This window comes from Azolla caroliniana, unplaced genomic scaffold (genome assembly GCF_043228905.1).
Source record: "Azolla caroliniana isolate FFs.n. ecotype wild unplaced genomic scaffold, voAzoCaro1.0.p SCAF_18, whole genome shotgun sequence".
Classification (NCBI taxonomy): Eukaryota; Viridiplantae; Streptophyta; class Polypodiopsida; order Salviniales; family Salviniaceae; genus Azolla; species Azolla caroliniana.
This window is the reverse complement of record NW_028230453.1, coordinates 2,235,088-2,255,147: the sequence shown is the minus strand read 5'-3', so window position 1 is coordinate 2,255,147 and position 20,060 is coordinate 2,235,088. Positions and strand designations below refer to the sequence as shown.

At 40.9% G+C, this 20,060-nt stretch overlaps 1 long non-coding RNA gene, 1 other non-coding gene and 1 pseudogene across 2 annotated transcripts; all 3 read right to left on the bottom strand.

Moving 5' to 3' along the window:
• Positions 1–9,317: 9,317 nt before the first annotated feature.
• Positions 9,318–9,544, bottom strand: LOC147852047 (U2 spliceosomal RNA; annotated as a pseudogene).
• Positions 9,545–19,076: 9,532 nt separating this feature from the next.
• On the bottom strand, positions 19,077–19,687 carry LOC147852046 (uncharacterized). The gene is made up of 2 exons (XR_015531427.1): positions 19,465–19,687; positions 19,077–19,311 (listed from the first exon to the last, which is right to left on the bottom strand). It is a non-coding gene; the product is annotated as an uncharacterized LOC147852046 (long non-coding RNA).
• A 129-nt stretch (positions 19,688–19,816) lies between these two features.
• Positions 19,817–19,889, bottom strand: TRNAR-CCU (transfer RNA arginine (anticodon CCU)). Its single transcript has one exon. It is a non-coding gene; the product is annotated as a tRNA-Arg (tRNA).
• Positions 19,890–20,060: the final 171 nt, after the last annotated feature.

Here is a 20,060-nt window from a genome sequence, read left to right as displayed (position 1 = left end):
GAGGTGCACTACCACTTCGTGCGTGAGCAGGTCCTGAGCGGTGAAGTTGACCTACGGTATGTTCATACGGATCAGCAAGTTGCCGACATCTTCACCAAGCCGCTCGGATCGCACAAGTTGCAGCACTTTACCGACATGCTTGGTATTCAGCATCTCGACGTGCCGCACTTGAGGGGGAGAAGCAAGGGCAAGGGCAAAGTCTCTATCGAAAGGGGCAAAGGCCAAAAAACTGTTGAACCCGTCGGTAAGAGGAGAGCCGGAAGAAGAGGAGACAAGAAGATGAAGGAAGCCGAGTCGACGAAGGAAGTCGACACATCCGAACAGGTCAGAGCAAGCGGCTGTGAAGAAGAGTTGTGCACTCAGGAAGAGAAGTGCATGTTGTGCGGAGGTCATCACGACGGTACTGACCATGATACGGAGTCGAATGAAGAATTCGATTTCGGTTCACCGGCTGAAGAAGCCGAGGGAAGCATGGAGAAGGCCAAGACTCGGAAGTGATCTGATGTGGTGAGAGGCCTGAAGCCGGAAGTCGAATCGGAGTGTACCGATTCGAACAAGAGCTGGAACGAGTCGGAGACAGCTGACTCGGATCAACAGATGGATCCGGATGAGTCGGATCGATTGAAGGCCAAGGGGACACGGACACAGCGGAAGTCGATGCCATCGTGGGAGAACCGACGGATCGGCAAGCGCCGGAGTCACAGCAACGTGAGTGCTGAGATGGGCCTGTTGAGCAGACATGCCGACCGAGAGGGTCGAGGCGCACAGAACCAAAGGGGTCGCAGCAAACGGGACCGGACCGGACGAGGAGCGCGAGCAAGGCGGAGTGACACCAGGAGAAGTCGGTTGGAAGAACCGACTGCCACAGAGGTCGACACTACGACCCCACCTCAGGTTGAGCTTGAGGGGGAGTGTTGAGCGGCAAGCTCAACTGGAGCCGGATCGGCTGAATAAGCCGGAGCCGGTAAGCAAGAAGGATCGGGTGAAACGGATCGGTATGACGGTGAGCAACCGAACCGGCAAGCAGTGGAGGCCGGGTGCAATCCGTAACCGGAAGTCCAATTGGAAGCCTAGTATAGGATAGACTACTAGGTAGCTATAGTCTCGTAGTAAGTGTCAGATGCTCGTGTGAGCATTGAAGTACATGGTACTTCTGTCAGTCCCAAGAGGACTTGTATAAATAGTGCTACTTAGCACAGTGTATATACAAAGTTTTGATATAATTTTGAAATTGCGTTCTGCTCTCTCTCTCTCTCTCTCTCTCTCTCTCTCTCTCTCTCTCTCTCTCTCTCTCTCTCTCTCTCTCTCTCTCTCTCTCTCTCTCTCTCTCTCTCTCTCTCTCTCTCTCTCTCTCTCTCTCTCTCTCTCTGTTGTTCTCTGTTTTACGCTTCCGCAAACACTTACGTTCACACCTTGGAACAAGAAAACCAACGGTTGATAGAGGATCTGCAACAAATCGCTCTCGAAAAACAACAAACGCATCAACAACATGGGGAGTTAGCATTACGGGTACAACAACTCGAAGCAGCATTGCAACAACAAGGATCAAGTCCCCAAGGATTTCATAAAGAGCCCAAGATTGGACTTCCTGTGAAATTTGATGGAACGCGATCACAATTCAGGGGATTCCTTAATCAGGTACGCTTAGTCATCCAAATGCATCCTTTCCGATACCCCACTGATGCATCCAGAGTCGGCCTAATAGGCACGTTCCTTAGCGGTTCAGTCTTGGCATGGTTCGATCCGCTTCTAGAAAAACAATCGCCCTTGCTTAATAACTTTGAAGACTTTATTAGTGAGTTTAAAGCTTGCTTTGGAGATACCGACAGCATCCGGACAACGATCAAAAAAATCCGACGATTGCGTCAAGGCGATCGTCCAGCCTCTGCCTACACAATGGATTTTCGTCTACTCGCCACAGATGTCCCCTAGGATGATCAAGCACTAATGGATCAATTTCACTATGGCCTGCAAAACGATGTCAAAGATTTACTTTTAACCTTCCCCGAAGAACCAAAAAAATCCGACGATTGCGTCAAGGTGATCGTCCAGCCTCTGCCTACACAATGGATTTTCGTCTACTCGCCACAGATATCCCCTAGGATGATCAAGCACTAATGGATCAATTTCACTATGGCCTGCGAAACGATGTCAAAGATTTACTTTTAACCTTCCCCGAAGAACCAAAGTCTCTTACGGAGGCAATCAGTCGAGCGGTTTGATGCGACAACCGCCCTTTCGAACAGCGTTCGGAACGTCAATTACAAATACCATGCTCTAGGCCAGAGCCCACTTACACCTCAATCGCGATTAAACCGTTTGCACGTGATGTACCTCAAGCAAATACTCCGACACTGATGGAGATCGACACCATGCGTTGACTGGCCTGCTATCAGAAGAAGAAAAACAACGACAACGTGCAAATCGATTATGTCTTTATTGCAGTGGACCAAGGCATATCGCAATCAATTGTCCCCATAGGCCAAGAAGACAAGTAAATCAAATCGTAGCATGTACTAAAGCCGAGTCAATTCTTCCCTTAGGAGTATCTGATAGTATTAATAGTACAAATAGCCCAAGTATCTCAAATAAATTTGAAATCCTTAGTCAATTAGATGAAGAGTTAAACTATTGAGTCCAGCCAAAATAGGAGCCGTTTGGTTGGGTTTGCCCAAGCTTCTCAGATATCCTTAAGAAAACTTCCTTGCCCCACATCTGTAGTAGTCATTGATGGTTGTCCCATTGCTTCCGGGAATATTGTAGAAGAGTCAGAACCCATTCAAGTTGTCCTAGGTAGTTTTGTGTGTGTAGTATCATTTAATACTGGGAAAAGTACCAGGATACCCCTGGAAATTCGTCTATTTACCAGAATGCCCCTGGAAGTTCCAAATTTACCAAACTACCCCTATATCCAAAAAATTACACTTTATAAAGTAATTATATACTCAAATATTTGGCAAATAGGGCTAGTTCAGGTCCATTTCTTCCAGCTTTGGTAAAAGGGCTTGTAGATTTGAGTGTATAATTACTTTATAAAGTGTAATTTTTTGGACATAAGGGTAGTTTGGTAAATTTGGAACTTTTAGGGGCATTCTGGTAAATAGACAAACTTCCAGGGGTATCCTGGTACTTTTCCCTTTAATATAATTAGTAGTCCAGAGCATCCCATTGTCCTGGGATTACCTTGGTTTGAATTACATAATCCAGACATAGATTGGAGAACAAGAGAAGTCCGATATCGACAACCCCAAGAATCGACTCATCGAGTTTCAACCATTTCACTCCATCAATTACGCGAAGAAGGACACAAGGAGACAACGTTCCTATTTGCAATATCAGTACATCCTTCCAGCACTATTAAGAAGGAATCCCTAGTGAAACTTCTGGCAAAATATCATCCTTATGCCGATGTATTTGACAAGGTAAAAGTCGGTACTCTTCCTCATCGTTGTCCCTATGATGTCCCATCGATTTACAACCAGGAATAGAGCCACCATGGGGACCAATTTACAACTTGTCACCCACCGAGTTAGAAGTCCTTCGAGCCTACATAGAGGAGAACTTGGCAAGCGGGTTTATTCGTCATTCGAAATCTCCGGCTGGTGCACCCATCTTTTTTGTCAAGAAGAAAGATGGCTCACTTCGTCTCGTCATTGATTACCACGGCTTGAATAAAGTCACCATCCGGAATAGGTATGCACTTCCTCTTATATCAAGTCTTTTAGAGCGAGTTAATGGTCCCAAGTTTTTTACAAAAATCGATCTACGAGGAGCGTCTAACCTCGTGCGGATCCGATTGGGAGATGAATGGAAGACCGCCTTTCGCACACAGTATGGGCATTTCGAATATACTATTATGTTGTTCGGTGTAACCAATGCACCCGCAGTCTTCCAACACATGGCAAATGATATATTCAGAGACCTCTTGGATATCTGTTTGACCATCTATCTAGATGATCTATTGATTTATTCGAAGACCCAGGAAGAGCACGATTCTCATGTACTATTAGTACTAAAACAACTCCGCAAGAATGGTCTTTATGCCAAGCTAGAAAAATGTAGCTTTGACTACAAGCAAGTGGAATTTCTAGGCTACGTCATCTCCTCAAAGGGCATCTCCAAGGGTCCAGCTAAATTCCAAACTATGCTAGAGTGGCAAATTCCACGGTCAGTACGAGATGTACAATGTTTTCTACGTTTTACTAACTTCTACCACAAGTTTATACAGTATTACTCGAAGATTATTTTACCTCTCACACAACTTACGAAGAAGGTACAAGCATTTCTTGGGTCCAATGAAGCGGACATGGCTTTTCGGCATCTTAAGAAAGCCTTTACATCAGCTCCTATTCTAGCTCATGTGGATACAAACAAACCATTCATCATGGAGGCCGACGCATCGGATTTCACCCTTGGTAGCATCCTTTCTCAACAAGGAGATAAAGAAGAGTTACATCCTATGGCTTTCCATTCGCGTAAATTCGATGCCGCGGAAATCAACTACGAAATACATGACAAGGAGTTATTAGACATCGTGGATTCCTTTATGCAATGGTGGCATTTCTTAGAGGGCTCTCCACATTAGGTCATCGTCTTTAGTGATCACAAAAATCTTTCTTATTTCCAGAACGTTCGGGTGCTAAATCGAAGGCAAGCTTGGTGTGCTCAATTCCTCACACGTTTTGACTTCAAAATCACATATCGACCAGGGAAGCAGCAAGGAAAAGCAGATGCACTATCACGGCGTTCATATCTTGCACCTCGTCCTAGTGATCCAGCGTTTGATAATCAAAAGCAAGTAATCTTGGGACCAACACGATTGCACACAACGCGGATTTTTCACACCCTAATGGATTCCCGGATTACCGATGCCATACGTACAAACTTGAAGACAGAAAGTTTTGCTCAAGACATTCTGGTGCACATTGATACCTCTCGGGCATCCTGTTCCCAATCTCAACAACCAGGTATGGACTACCGACAATTCGAATATCATGATGGTTTATTATTCTTTAAAAAGCTTGTATATGTCCTTGATTGCTCCTGTCGCCTTCAAATCATCCAAAATTGTCATGACACCCATACGGCAGGACATTTCGGTAGTACCAAGAAGTTGGATCTCGTTCAACGATCTTTTTGGTGGCCCCATATGCAATGTTTTGTCGACGACTACATTCGGACTTGTGATGCTTGCTGTCGAGCAAAGATGCCCCGACACCATCCATATGGCTCGTTAGAACCCTTACCGATTCCAAGTAAGCCATGGCAGACTATTTGTCTTGATTTTATCACAGATCTGCCAGTCTCAAAGGGGTTCGATGCTATCTTAACCATTGTCGGTCGATATACTAAGATGGCACATTTTGTGCCATGTACTAAGGCCATCACTAGCGAAGAAACCGCTGCCCTTGTCATGCGTGAGGTATTTCGGCATCATGGCCTCCCAGACAATATCATCAAAGACCGAGGACCTCAATTCGTCTCCAAATTTTGGCAACATCTCTTCAAGATGCTCAAGGTCTCTTGCAACCTCTCCTCCGACTACCATCCCCAAACCGATGGGCAGGCGGAACGAACAAACCAAACGCTGGAACAATATCTCCAGTGTTTTCTAAGTTATCAACAAGACGATTGGGCCAAGATTCTCCACTTTGCGGAGTTTGCATATAATAATGTTGTTCACTCCTCGACTCGGGTCTCCCCATTTTACGCTTATACCGGTTCTCATCCTCGTTGGTCGGTGATCAACACCCCGGAGCTACATACCAATCCTCGTGCCGAGGATCATTTGGAGAGGCTACGCAAGATCCAGATGGATCTCTCTACTCATCTTCGTCATGCTCAACACACACAAAAGACTTATGTGGATCGTCATTGGCTTCCCTCCTCTTTTGCCATCGGAGATCAAGTATGGCTCTTACGTCGTCACATCAAGACTACTCAATCGTGCGACAAGTTGGATTATCGACAACTCAGTCCTTTCCGTATTACTAGTAAGGTTAATGATGTCACGTTCCGCCTTGATCTCCCTCCGCATCTTCAGATACATCCGGTTTTCCATAGCTCTCTTCTTGAACCTTATAAGGCAAACACTATTCCCGATCGTGTTACGCCGTCGTCGCCCCCCATCCCCACTTGAGTTGGAAGTCGGCCCAGAGTATGAAGTTGTTGCCGTCCTCGATTCCAAACTTGTTTGCAACAAACTTTATTATTTGGTTGATTGGCTCGGCTATAGTCCGAGCGAACATACTTGGGAACCCGTCGAGCATGTCGCCAATGATCAGGATCTTCTTGCTGAGTTCCACTGAAAGTATCCAAACAAACCCGGTCCGCAATCAGCGCCTACTCGTTCCACTCGTCATCTTAAGGGGGAGATAGAGTCATGATATGGCAAAACTCAAACCCATGACCTTATGTTATATGGGTCAAGCTCTTAACCATTATACCATCTATTGTAATACGTAGAATATTATTTTCATTTAAGTTTTATTATAAGAAATTAATGTATATTCCAGATTTCTCTAGAAAATTCTAGAAGCTTTAGGATTACTCCTAAGAACACTATAAAAGAAGGCACTAGGCATTATTTTGAACTAAATTGGTTCAACGCCAGTCTTAAGCCTCATAGCCCTTTTGTACTTACTCTTCACATAATATATCCTCTATTATCATCATCTCTCTCCTCTTCTCTCTCTCTCCTCTTCTCTCTTCCTCTCTCAGGAGTCTTACACAATCCCGTCCTCTTAGTACTAATAGTATTTCCCTTTTCCAGTACTGATTCTATCTCTGTTTTAGTATTATTCCTGACAGTCACTCTCTCTCTCTCTTCATTAACTACCGAAGCTCATGAGTCATGGGGAATGTGGAAACTCATTAGTTATGTGTCATAGAATATGATTCTATGACACATACTTAATGTGTAAATAAGAGTGGTGACTTTTGACCTTTTAGTGCACACTCTCAAGGGTGTGTTCACACACTAGACTAGGTTGAGCTTGATTCTCAACATCGGTTTTAAACTCTCATTATTAGGCATTTTAGCTATTAAAGCTATTACCCACTTTTAAAGCTAAATACCTGTTATCAACACATTTAGCTATTATCACTATCAAGAATTAAAGCTATTAAAGCTAAATACCTATCCAAAGCACATTTCATATCACTAACAAGTATTTTAGCTATTAAAGCTATTACCCACAAATGTAGGTGCCTCTTATGCATGGGTGACACTTGGGACTCATGCATCCACCTTCCTCATATATGGGTGACACTCGACACTCATGCACCCACCTTCCTCATGTATAAAAAGGGGGTGAGTAATCTTATAAAGGGGGGCATAACAGTAGACGTGAAATATTATAGTTTTAAGATAGACAAGCTATATTATTGTAAGAAGGATTAACAAGAAATACTTAGTAATCATCTTGATATATCAATACAAGCTATTTTCGTTTCTCCTCTTTATTTGACAAGAAGCCCGGTGCTTACTTCCCGGATTCGTGATTTTCTTTTCCATTTACTTGCAAACACCGTGATCAACACCACAGCATACCAACTTGGCCTACCTATGATGTAAGTGAATGACGGCTTTGTGTGAACGTTATGTTTTAGGCTTGTTGGGCAAAGATTAAGTGTGGAAAGCAAATGAAAGAAGCTTTTATGAATGAAACAACAGTGCGGACTAGGAGAGCTTGTGAATGAAGTGACATGAATGAATGAAGAAAGTGAGAGTGTTGCTATGATAGGAATTGTTTGTGAGAGCAATTGCTATATATGAATAAAGAAATCACTTGCTTAGAAATGAAGCTACAACCCAAACTACAAACAAAGAGATCACCTTACTATGAAGGAAGCAATAGCTTAGGTGCAAGGATGCGCACTCATGTCTTCAGACAAATGAGGCAATTTCCTATGTTAATAAGGAGGGCCTTGAGCACTACAATACCCTATGGGACGCTACAATTGCCAATGAATCTACGGTACCCAATCACAAGACATGAACCTATGTTTGTCTCATTTCCCCCAATGTCCTTTCTAGAGTTTTCATGCTTGCACACACTTCCTCCTTCTCCCCCTTTTCATGGCTGCTTTGCCATACCCCGTTATTCTACAACTCCAGTAACCCACCTACCTAGACCACTCGGCCTCTCAGAGAGCAACCAAACGCCCTCGAATATTGGGTTTCAAAGTCACTCATTGTCATACATTAAGAAGATATAACAATGTGAGTTACCCTACCTCGAATCTATGATGGTCGGGATACCATTTACATCGAGGCCAAGGGACCTTGAAGCCCATCAGCTTCCCTCACTACTTTTCAAGAGACTTACATGGAAATGAAACCATTCCTTTATAGACTATACTATGTATACCCCCATCACACTTTTATATCACGCTATAATTCTTTTACTTCTTTTATTTATGTTCCCTTTTCCTGTTTAAATACCATTATTGGGCCTTTAATCCCTTCTTCTTCTTCTTCTTTTTTAATTTTTTATGATTGGGAGCACATCCTATCACACTTTTATATCACGCTGTAATACTTTTTTATTTATATTCCCCTTTCATCTTTAATCCCATTATTTGGCCTTTAATACTTCCTTCTTTTTCTTTTTATAATTGGGCAATGGGAACACATCCTTTCTAGTGATCATTTGTCTCATGGGACAATATTGGTTTTAGAAGACGATTTACCCTAGGGCCTAAACCCTCACCCTTCTTCAAAAGATAACTCAACAAATTCTGTAATTCAACGCTTCCCATCTCTGATCAGAGGCCACACGAGTCTTCATTGCCTGCCCAGACACTTCAAACTCTTTACCATCGCCTGAGAAAAGAGAAAGATTACAGAGAACCATGCATTTATGTATGAGAATCATGCATCAGAACTGCATTTAGGTCTGAGAATCAGTTTAAGTAAAAGTCCTCCTATGAACTGCTACAACCACGATGTATGACAGACGCATGACATTCACAGAAACGCACAGCTCTTTCATGTGGTCTCTGCTCGATTAACTCATATCATTCGCATGAGAAGTTTCTTTTACTTCTTGCTCTGGACTGTGTGGCCTCTCTACTCATGAACAAGGTGATCATTCACCATAACAGGAATGTCTATGAAGATCTCATCAAAGATCTTATTGAGAAGTACGCAATATTATTAATCACTTGAAAGATTCTCATATTATACCTCGATTGAAAGATTACCATGTTAATCTTTCAATTGAAATTCATCATTCCATTCAAAGATTTCCATATCTTCGATTAAAAAACTTTCACCTTCTCCTTCAATTGAAAGCTGTTCAAGAATAGGCAAGGGGGGGTACGCCTGTGTGACCTTGGCGACAGTGCAAGACCAAGGCGACGCACGCAGCTCTCAGAGACAGCAAGCAGCTCTCAGAGACAGCAAGCAGCCTCGAGCGAGATCTGCCCCCATGAAAGAAATTAGGTTAATATCATGTGGCCTTATAGACCACGTATCAGATATTAAACTGATAAGAACAGATACTACACTTGATCTTAGCCAAAAGGCAGAGAAAGGTATGAATTGAAAGTCAGATCTCCGTCTTTATTTATAGGACACTCTCCAACTGTCCTCTCTATGTGGGATATATCGAAATATCTCTACCTGCCTACTTAGCAAACTTCTAGACACTTCCCTAGTCACTCTCACGTCGATGAGCTACATAGTACACACTTCTAGTCGTTACTTACTTAACAAACCTTCTACACACTTCTAGTTGTTACTTACTTAACAAACCTTCTACACACTTCTAGTTAGTCTCTTCTTGATGAGCTAGACAATTCACATCATTAGTTACAAACTTACAAGAATGTAGTGACACCACATTTAGCACCGCTCTTGTGGACTCTTCCGATTCTTGTTGATCAGTTAGCGGCCTGTGTTTAGAATAACTTGTATTTGATTATTGTTAAATTGGAATATGCCGTATCGAACATATAATTGCTTGATGCTTCGATGAATCCCAATATATGAAGTGGTCTATGACTTTAATGTGCTTATCTTACAATGATATTTCTTTCAAAGATGTTGGACCTTGGTTTTAAGATGCCCAATGTTGTGGCCATTTACCATACCAAGATATCACCTATTTTTTGCCACACCCACGATTAGGCATCCTAGTTCTCCCTTGGGTGTCCAACTCATATGATATAGAGCTTATCTAACAATTCCCTCAAAGGCTATATATGACATGAAGACCATGCAAATTGTTTTATGCCAGTATTTGATGATGGGGACCCCCTGGAGTTCACTTTTTCAGTTGAATATATTTATTTCATATTCCATTTTCCCACACAAAGGTCGTTTAACCCATATGACCTTGTGCTTGAAATCGTTCAAACCTCACCCATGAAGTAGTTTAAAGGCAACAAGGGACAAAAACTTCTATAGATCCATGATCACTTGCACAACATATTCCAAGCCATCACACGAATAAATGAAACTACATTGTCAGACAGCATCCTATAGATCAACTCGAAGTTCGTTACTTGGGCACACCACCCTTCCAATTGTTAGATATTTTTGTGCAAAGTTCCAATTAGACCCACCATTGCCCACTTATGAATGAATACTACCAAGAACAGGTATTCAACATTTGCTTCCCTAATGTTGAAACTAGTTTCGGTGCGAACCTCATGCATTCCTGAGGGTGAATTCTTTCATCTGATATCATATACATCACATTGCAAAAGACCATCCGCTCACCCGGCCATAATGCGTCAACCACATGGTACGAGAAAGAGGCAGTTAAATGTGTTGTGAAGAATGTGTTCTGCTTTTCTTGAAGTGGAAAAGCCCCTTCTCTCTTTTGGGCAAAAAGCAGCAAAACAAAACGCAAAAACGCAGCAAAGCAAAAAAAGAAAAGCTATAAAAAGAGACGCAATGTACTTACAAAACTATTTAATCTTGATTGTTTATTACTTATTTTTAATTGTTTATTTTCAACTATTTTTTTACTTTTACTTTAATATTTTAACTATCTACATATGTATTTATTTCTGATGATTTAATTTCAACTATTTATTTATTGGTTTAATATTTTTACTTTTTAACTAATGAATGATTACTAAGTATATATTTCTTTTCTATTTAATTAATTCATTTTAGGTTATTTATTTATATTAGGTTCTGATTAATTAATTATTTGTTTCTGATTAATCATAGTTAATTATTCATACACAGTATATATATCTACACATGATTATGTATTTGTTTCTGAGGAAATGATTGTTAATGATTCACAAACAGTACATATCTACACATGATTATGTAGTTGTTTCTGATTAAATTATTGTTAATTGATAGGGATATGGAGCGGAATCGGGATGATTCGTAATACCAACTCAAGAATCGAAATAAACAACACCACAACACAAAAAGAGAGTACACCAAATTTTAACGTGGAAAACCCAAAAATTGGGAAAAACCACGGGAACCTTAGGTTCCAAAACAAATTCACTAATTTCTGAGTGTACAAGGCGTATATAGCCTCAAGAGTTTACTCTAGAGATATGCACTTATATTTCAAGGCTACCGCCTTGGATACAATGTTCACCCTACCAAATAAGATAAACGACCAAAAGAAAAACCCAAAAGAAACACAAACAAGTAAACCTGTTACGAGCAAACGGAAGAGTTGTTGTGGTCCAAACAACACCTCACTAGATCTCCGTCTTTACACTTGCAACGAGTTCTCGTTCTCGATCACCTTGTTCTCGAGCTCTCACACTTGTTCACTTGTTCACTTCTGATTTCTTGTGTCTTCTTACACACCTCTTTTTGTCGAATCTCTGTTTTCAGCCTCTTAGATATGTTTTCTTATGCACTTCGTTTTTCTCTATTTTTCTCTGTCTTTCTCGAAGACTTCCCTCTCAGTTTACTCTCTGTTTTTCACTCACAAAATCAGATTGTATCACACTTCTATATTCTCTGTTTTTTTTTCCTTTTTTCTGCACTCTCTTTTTGTTGTAACCGTTTTTTTTTTGCGTCTGCCCCTCTTCCCTCAGCCTTGTAGGGCAACGTCCTTTTTCGAATATGTTTTCACACCTGAACAAAACAAAACAAAAAAGACACACGCCCAAAAACATACAAAAAGAAAAAGAGGAAACATACATACATACATATATATATATATATATTTAAATGTAACTAATTAGTTTTAAGTTGAATTCGGCGTTTAGCCGACTTAACATTGTGGGCTCCACTTGAGTGGACAGGCCCCAACAATTCTCCCCCTCCATCTCAAGTGGGAGGCACAACTAGGTTTGCCTTTTGTTTGCAAACTTCAAGCTTCTCCCTTGACAAACATTTTGTCATCATGTCAGAACCATTCTCATTTGTGTGAATCTTTGCAATGTGCATTTGCTTTTCTTCAAGCACATCTCTAATCCAATGGTATCTAACATCTATGTGTTTTGACTTGGAATGAAAGGAAGAGTTCTTACTTAAGTGTATAGCACTTTGGCTGTCACAATACAAGATGTATTTTTCTTGAGTCAGCCCCAACTCTTGTAGGAATTTCTTTAGCCATAACAATTCCTTACTAGCTTCTGTGACAGCAATATACTCGGCCTCCGTTGTGGATAATGCCACACATTTTTGCAATCTCGATTGCCAAGAGACTGCTCCCCCTGCAAAGATCATTAGGTAACCAGATGTAGACTTTCTGGAGTCAACATCACCAGCCATATCGGCATCTGTATATCCATCTAATATAGTTTGGTTCTCACCAAATTTTAGACAGACTCTTGAGGTACCCCTCAGATATCGCAAGATCCATTTCACTGCTTCCCAATGATCTTTTCCAGGGTTTGAGAGGAAACGGCTCACTACACCAACTGCGTGAGCAATGTCCGGCCTCGTGCATACCATAGCATACATTAAACTGCCGACTGCAGAGGCATATGGTATTTGTGTCATTTCTTCTTGCTCTTCATCACTCGTAGGGCATTGAGCTGAGCTAAGTTTAAAGTGGCCCGCGAGTGGAGTGTTGACCGGTTTACTCTTAGCCATGTTGAATCTCTCAAGTACCTTCTCAATGTACTTTTCTTGAGATAGCCAAAGTCTTTTATTTGCCCTGTCCCTGGTTATCTTCATCCCAAGGATTTGCTTGGCTGGTCCCAAGTCTTTCATTGCAAAAGATTTGCTGAGTTCCTTTTTCAGATTCTCAATCTTGTTGGTGTCTTGACCAACGATCAACATATCATCAACATACAGGAGCAAAATGACAAAATCCCCATCTGGGAATTTCTTAGCAAACACACAATGGTCTGTGTTTGTTCTATTATACCCATGGTTCAGCATAAAAGAGTCAAACTTTTTGTACCAAAGTCTAGGAGCTTGTTTTAGGCCATACAAGCTCTTATTTAACTTGCATACCAGGTTTTCCTTACCTTTGACTTTGAATCCTTCGGGTTGATCCATGTAAATCTCTTCTTCCAAATCGCCATGGAGGAAGGCGGTTTTTACATCAAGCTGCTCAACTTCCAGATCGAGACTAGCTGCGATCCCAAGTACAACTCTGATCGAGGACATCTTCACCACTGGTGAGAAAATCTCCTCGAAATCAATTCCCTTTTTCTGGCTGAACCCTTTCACAACCAATCTTGCCTTGTATCTTGGTTGTGAGCAATGTTCCTCAGTCTTGAGCCTGTAAACCCATTTGTTTTTCAGCGCTCTCTTGCCCTTAGGCAGCTTTACAAGATCATAAGTGTGATTGTCTAGCAAAGACTTCATCTCATCATTCATGGCGTCAAGCCATTCCTCCTTATGATCATTTGCCATAGCTTCTCTAAAGCTTTCTGGCTCTCCTCCATCTGAAAGCATCACATATTCATGTGGGCTGTATCTAGTAGAAGGTCTTCTTTGTCTCATAGACCTTCTAACCTCTTCTTCTTCCGGAGGAGCTGCTGAATTGTCACCTAGAGTATGATGGTCATGATATTGCCCGTCATCATCGTTGGCTGCATCATCAGCCATATCATCATACTCCTCGGTATCTCCCCCATGACCTTGTGTGTCTGGGGCAGGCATTGGGTGTTCAGTGACTGAAAAATCAGGGGTGAGATTCGGCATTTCATTCGGCTCCGGATCTTGTAAGGTCTGATCCTCAAGGAATACCACATCCCTGCTTCTAATGACCTTTTTCTCTATTGGGTCATAAAGTCTATAGCCGAATTCCTCATGGCCGTATCCCAAAAATATGCATGGTTTGCATTTGTCATCAAGCTTGGATCTTTCATCTTTTGGGATGTGGACATAAGCCTTGCAACCAAACACTCTTAAGTGTTTGTATGACACCTCCTTACCTGTCCAAACCCTTTCGGGTACATCACCATCCAAAGGGATTGATGGGGACAGATTAATGAGGTCAACGGCAGTCCTCATTGCTTCACCCCAAAAAGATTTCGGTAATTTTGAATGGGATAGCATGCATCTTATCCGTTCACAAATTGTCCTATTCATCCTCTCAGCCACGCCATTGTGCTGAGGTGTTTTCGGGACACTTCTCTCTAGTCTAATACCATGCTCATGACAATATTCCTCAAATCGTCCCTGATATTCACCGCCGTTATCGGCACGGATACATTTTAGCTTTCTTCCTGTTTCTCTTTCCACACTTACATGAAAGTTCCTAAAGATTTCAAACACTTGATCTTTAGTCTTTAATGCAAAGCACCACAACTTCCTCGAGAAGTCATCGATAAATGTGGCAAAGTACAATGCTCCCCCAAGAGTTCTATCTTTCATATAGCACAAGTCCGTGTGCACCAATTCCAATGGCTGAGATTTTCTTTTTGGGGGCAGATGTTGAAAGGCAACTCTGTGTTGTTTGCCGGCCAAGCAATCAACACAAGTTTCTAAGTGCATACCTCTTATCTCAGGTAGGATGTTCTTTCTAGCTAGCACCTCGAGTCCTTTTTGACTCATGTGCCCAAGTCTCTTGTGCCACAATTCAATGGGAACTTCCTTATCGGCTACATTCACCTCCCCATTGGACACCATAGCACGCATTACGTAGAGAGAATTCTGTTTTAGGCATCTTGCTAATACTAGCGAGCCTTTTATGAGCTTCCATTTTCCTTCACCGAAGGAATTTGTGTAACCCTCATCATCAAGCTTACCGGCTGAAATAATATTCAGCCGAATGTCCGGTACATGCCTAACATCATTTAATACTAGTTTGCAACCCGTGTCCGTGGTTAGAATTATATTTCCCATGCCAACAACCTCTGTTATGCCGTGGTTCGCCATCTTGACTTTACCAAAGTCACCACCGACATATGTCGAGAACATCTCTCGATATGGAGTAATGTGATACGAGGCTCCCGAGTCAATAATCCAATCAGTTTGTTGGCATGCTAAGCTAACACACGCATCATCACATGCAATGACAATGTCGCCATCACAAGTGGCTGTAGTGGGGTCATTGCTCTTATTGTCGGTGGTTCCTTTCTTTTGGTCTTTCTTTTTCTTCCAACAGTCTCTCTCATAATGGTTTGGACCACCACAATAACGACACGTGAAGTCTTTCTTGAAGTCTTTCCTACCTCTAGATTTTGACCTCCCCTCATCATTATTTCTATGACCTTGTGGACCCCGAGTATGGCGTCTTCCCCTATCAGGATTCTTTTCTATGAGCAAGGCTTCCTCATTATTAGATTCACGCTCCTTTCGTCGTGCTTCTTCATGCAAAAGATTCGATTTGAGCGAATCCAATGTTAGCTCCTTATATTGTGTTGCGGTCCCAAGCGTCACGACAAGGGTTTCCCAACTATCTGGGAGAGAGCCTAACAACAAAAGAGTCAACACCTCATGTGCTAAAGGTATTTCTAGGGAGATTGTTTGACTTACAAGTCCTTGAAAAGTGTTAAGATGCTCTGCCATACTAGAGCCATCTTGGTATCTAAGTCTTACAAGTTTCCTAAACACCGAGACCCTATTCAAGGCATTTTTAGTCTGAAACATGGTTTCTATTTTCCCCCATAGTTCGTGTGCCTTGGTTTCATCTACAAAATTGTTATATAGACTCATGTCTATGAAACAACGTATATATGATGTTGTTTTTAGATGCATTGCATCCCAAGTTGATGCATTTATGTCTTCAGGTTTGCTTTGACCATGTAGTACGGGTAGATACATGTCTTTACACACCAACATGTCTCTCATTTTAGATCTCCAAATGGAGTAGTTGGATCCCGTTAATTTAATCATCCCCCCTAATGATTCATCCATATTCCAAGTCTTTGCGGAGGGTATGAACCTCGCTCTGATACCACTTGATAGGGATATGGAGCGGAATCGGGATGATTCGTAATACCAACTCAAGAATCGAAATAAACAACACCACAACACAAAAAGAGAGTACACCAAATTTTAACGTGGAAAACCCAAAAATTGGGAAAAACCACGGGAACCTTAGGTTCCAAAACAAATTCACTAATTTCTGAGTGTACAAGGCGTATATAGCCTCAAGAGTTTACTCTAGAGATATGCACTTATATTTCAAGGCTACCGCCTTGGATACAATGTTCACCCTACCAAATAAGATAAACGACCAAAAGAAAAACCCAAAAGAAACACAAACAAGTAAACCTGTTACGAGCAAACGGAAGAGTTGTTGTGGTCCAAACAACACCTCACTAGATCTCCGTCTTTACACTTGCAACGAGTTCTCGTTCTCGATCACCTTGTTCTCGAGCTCTCACACTTGTTCACTTGTTCACTTCTGATTTCTTGTGTCTTCTTACACACCTCTTTTTGTCGAATCTCTGTTTTCAGCCTCTTAGATATGTTTTCTTATGCACTTCGTTTTTCTCTATTTTTCTCTGTCTTTCTCGAAGACTTCCCTCTCAGTTTACTCTCTGTTTTTCACTCACAAAATCAGATTGTATCACACTTCTATATTCTCTGTTTTTTTTTCCTTTTTTCTGCACTCTCTTTTTGTTGTAACCGTTTTTTTTTTGCGTCTGCCCCTCTTCCCTCAGCCTTGTAGGGCAACGTCCTTTTTCGAATATGTTTTCACACCTGAACAAAACAAAACAAAAAAGACACACGCCCAAAAACATACAAAAAGAAAAAGAGGAAACATACATACATACATATATATATATATATATATAAATGTAACTAATTAGTTTTAAGTTGAATTCGGCGTTTAGCCGACTTAACATTGTGGGCTCCACTTGAGTGGACAGGCCCCAACATTAATTACTCACAGATATGATATATCTACACGAGATTAATTATATGTTTCTGATAAATTATTGTTAATTATTCACATACATCACTGTATACACAACAGAGAGAAAGAGGCCATGTTCCTCCCCTCCTGCTTCTGCGCCACAATCTCCATCGCCACATCCTCATGGATCTGCTTCCGCCGCATACCTGCACTTTTGTCGGCATTGCACTCCTCCGATCCTCAAACGGATGCAGAGTCCGATCATTGGGACGGCTCCTCCTCTGATTATTCGGATTCAGATTCTTACGATTCCGATCCTCATTACAGTTCTGGCTCTGGTTCTCATGATTCTGGCTATGCCATACCCTACTATTACTACTACTGATGAATGAGTTAGTTCTATCTAATGCAGAACCTTAACTAGGGTTTAGGGTTAATCCAGAACCTTAACTAGGGTTACCACTTCTTTTTTAGCAGGCTTTCTTCCCAAATCAGTCAAATCAACCAAATTGTACCCCTAAATTTCTCTTATTTCCCCAAATGCCCCTACATTTATCTTATTTCCTCTAAGTGCCCCTAAGCTTCTATTATCTCCCCCATATGCCCCCAAATTTCTAGTACCTCCCCCACATGCCCCCAAGCTTCCATTATTTTCCCCATATGCCCTTAAGCCAAATCCCGCATAGGCAATCGGTGAAGACAATTCCACCTTGTAGCCACCCGAATTCACAATTATATTGCATTACACAAGTGTGTTGTTCACGTATTTGTTCGAATAGCACATGGATAATTTGCCCGACACATTGGGTTGATCGACAACATTTGATGCACAGGTGAAAACATGCCATGCCACATAAACTGTAATTGCCATTTAAATTTGATCAAGGGTAATTAATGAGGTAACGCAAACTAGATGCAATGGCCTTTGGAAATATAAAAGGAAACTTGGGGTTGTTTCTTTGATTATTCTCCAATAATAGTTCGATTAATTTGGGGGGATACATGCCTTTGGAACTAGAACGGGCCTCGAACTCCAGATATACATATGCATTGCCATAAAGATCACCATAGGTTCTATAATAGTTGGGTTAACACATCCGATCTAATTAGGTGAGAAGTAATACCTAGTACCATATTTGAATCAAAGTTGGATTTATGTACAATTTTAATGCCAATAGGTTCACATTATAAGAAGATACAAGACAATGCATACAAAGTTCTTGGAGATGTATCTCCTAAGGAAGAATTTTAATGTGAATAACTTCACTAAATTGTGGAAATTTTGTTCACATTTACATGATGGTTGTCATTGAGATGCACACATTTACATGAATTTTGTTCTTGCCCATGAGGTGCACATATTTCAAAGCAAAAACTTTGTTTTAAAATAGGTAAAGCACACCCCATAACAACAACATGCAATTCTAATGTGTTAATGAATGTTATTTTCTATCATTAACCAACTTGTTTTCTATCTTATAACGCAAATAATGGCCACATAAAAACACAATGCATTCTCATGGTTTATATCAAAGAGTGTGAATACATGTGAAAGGAATTATAAACTTGACTCAATTGTTCACTAGTATGGACCCACAAACACTCATTCAATCACTAGGTCAATCGACATGTGTGATTGGTTTTCTTACTTGGTCAAGCACTATACCAAGCATTAATAAAGGTATGGAATTGGCATTAAGTGTTCATCTCAATTGTGAAGCTTGTTCAATAGTTTCACCATGTTTAACTATACTTAGATTATGGATATAGCCATCTACAATGAAATTATGGATGTGTTCTTTGTGCACATGCAACAATGACAACAAATTATCACCACCATTCATACAAGACAATCATTAGTCAAGCAAATTGATGAAATGTGATAGAAATTAAGCACATAATGCTATGAACAAAGTTGAACAATAAGAAAAGCTCGTTTGGTTTGGCTACTGAAACTTTCAAAAGAATCACTAAATATCTAGAACTTTAGAAGAATATGATCGTTATATTTGCATCACAATGTGGTAAAACTCATTCTCGATGATTGCGAATGTAGAACTAGATTCCCAATTGGTACATAAAAACTCCTCGAGGTTATTGCTTGCTTGCATGGATTTGTTCCCATAGTTTGAAAACCTCCCTTCATCCACATTGCAATGAACGAAAGACCCCAAATAAAAACACTTACATGGATTGTTCCCACAATTGGAAAAACTTCATTCATTCACATTGCAATGAACCTAAACTAAACCCTAACACTTCCATGGATTGCTCCCATAGTTTGAAACCCTTCATTCATTCACATTGTAATGAACGTAAACCCTAAACCTTCTTCCTTCATCCGCATTGCAATGAATGAAAGACCCCAAATAAAACACTTCCATGGATCGCTCCAATAGTTTGAAATAAGTTAATTCACATAGAAATGAAACAAAGAAAGACCCTAAAGTGACTTTGAATGCATTGTTCCCATAATTCAAATGCAGTAAATTCACCTTGCAAATGAAAGAAAGAAAGACCCACAATGAATAAGTAAGGCATTAGTAAAATTTGCCTTGATGAGACCCAAAAGAATTAGATAAAGAAATAATAATAATGTAAAAATGGGGCGCGCCAGGAAGGGGTCGAACCTTCGACCTTCTGCTTAGGAAACAGACGCTCTATCCACTGAGCTACAGGCGCTACTGGATAAGGTATTCTTGATTTAAATTTAAAAACAATGACAATTTGCTCTTTCGACACACAATTACAAAGATTTGATTAGCTTCAAATTGCGTGTACATGTTACAAATATTGACATTACTAGGCATAATATATCTTATATGATATGCAGATCATGAAGCAATCATCCCC